The following is a 1,599-nucleotide window of genomic DNA, read 5'->3' as shown; positions in this document are numbered from 1 at the left end:
GGCTGGGAAGGAAGACCAGGAACATGTTGTTTGTTCTGAGGGCAGTTTAAATACCCTGTGGGCATGGTCTTGAGCATCCCAGGGGAGGGGGCTTGGGATGGAACTATCCACCCAGACATTCCAGACTCTTTGGATATATGGATGCCAGGGGCTGGGGTGAAGCCTTAACCCCAACATTCCAGATTATTTGGGTACAGAGGCACCAGGGGTTGGGGTGAGGCTTAACCCAAACATTCCAGACTCTTTGGGTGTATGAATGTCAGCGGCTGGGGTGATGCTTCCACCCAAACACTTTGTCCATTTTCTTATTTCCACTCACCCAGCTTTCTCCTTCACCTATTTATTTTCTAGGCAAGTGCGCCCCCATGACACCCTTCCTTCAACTGGTTGAACCTAGAGTCTTGGACATGATAGGCAAATCCTTTTCTACTGAGCCAAATCCCCAGAACATGCTAGGCAAGCACTCTTCTCAACCACAACCCCACTAACATACCTGTTTTCTTTTTCTACACATTTAGAGAAATTTCTCTAGAAATGAAGTATAGAAATGATCCCTGGAAATATAATCTTACCTGTTTTCTAAAGGTTCAGACTAAGTTTGCCTTTATTTGGGTTGAAAGGAGACTTCCCATAAGCACATCATTTGTGTCTTTCTGCCTCTATCATACTCTTTTGTTAGGCTTGTCAATAATTCCAATAGCTCCAAAATGTCAGTCTCAAAGAGAGAGAATCACCCTTCTCCGTGGCAGGTCCAGCCGCCTGGTGTCTAAAGTCACCTGACTCCATTTCTTCAGTTCTGTCCTTCCACACCTGATCCTCCAGAAAAGGGGGTCATACCTTTGATGCTGCCCCCCTTAATGTATCTTTGGAATACATTGCTTGGAACTCTCTATGTAGACCAGGCTAGCCTCAAACTCAGAGATCCACCTGTCTCTGCTAGGATTAAAGGCTGTGCACCTGGCTAACTTCCCGTTTGAATTCTGGCCAGAGGGACTTGGGTGGGTGGGGCTTTTTTTTTTTTTTTGACCTGAGGCTGATGGTCCGCCTGAGTGCTTCCTCCAAGGAAAGGTTTCTGTGGGTGACTCAGAGGTCCCCTCTTTTTCTCCTATTATTTGTTCAGTACAAATACACTCAGTATAGTTAAGGGGTTACCTAGAGAGTTAATTTACCTTAATTTTTCCAGTAACTGGGACAATTCACCTGTCCTATCTGTCTGTCTATCTGTCTGTCTGTCTATCATCTTTATTTATTTCTAAGATCTCCTTTCCAAACCACCCTTTGGTCTGGAAGTAACCTGATCCAGGAGGGACACCAGCTCCGCAGAAGGTCGCCCAAACCGCGCCTTCTCTCGCTGTTCCTCCTTAGGGCTCTATCCCTCCTAGAAAGCTTCCTTTGGAATGCGGAGACCTAGCAACCCAGCTACAGAACAGGTAGGTGGACTTTCCCCTCCAGGGTCCACGCCCAGCTTCTGAGGACTGGGGGAGGGGGAGGAAATAAGCTACAGCAAACGCCACGGGAATGCTGGCTGTATCGAAGATTCCTCTTCAAACCTAAATATATTACACTAAATATTTACTGAACAAATAAAGGAGAGAACTA

General features: G+C 46.3%; 1 pseudogene; it reads right to left on the bottom strand.

Moving 5' to 3' along the window:
* Positions 1-459: 459 nt before the first annotated feature.
* On the bottom strand, positions 460-570 carry LOC121438117 (annotated as a pseudogene).
* Between the last annotated feature and the right edge of the window lie 1,029 nt (positions 571-1,599).

The sequence above is a fragment of the Microtus oregoni genome, unplaced genomic scaffold (assembly GCF_018167655.1).
Source record: "Microtus oregoni isolate MIOR12 unplaced genomic scaffold, Mior012 000054F_ref0000373, whole genome shotgun sequence".
Taxonomy (NCBI): Eukaryota; Metazoa; Chordata; class Mammalia; order Rodentia; family Cricetidae; genus Microtus; species Microtus oregoni.
This window is presented reverse-complemented; position numbering and strand designations above follow the sequence as displayed.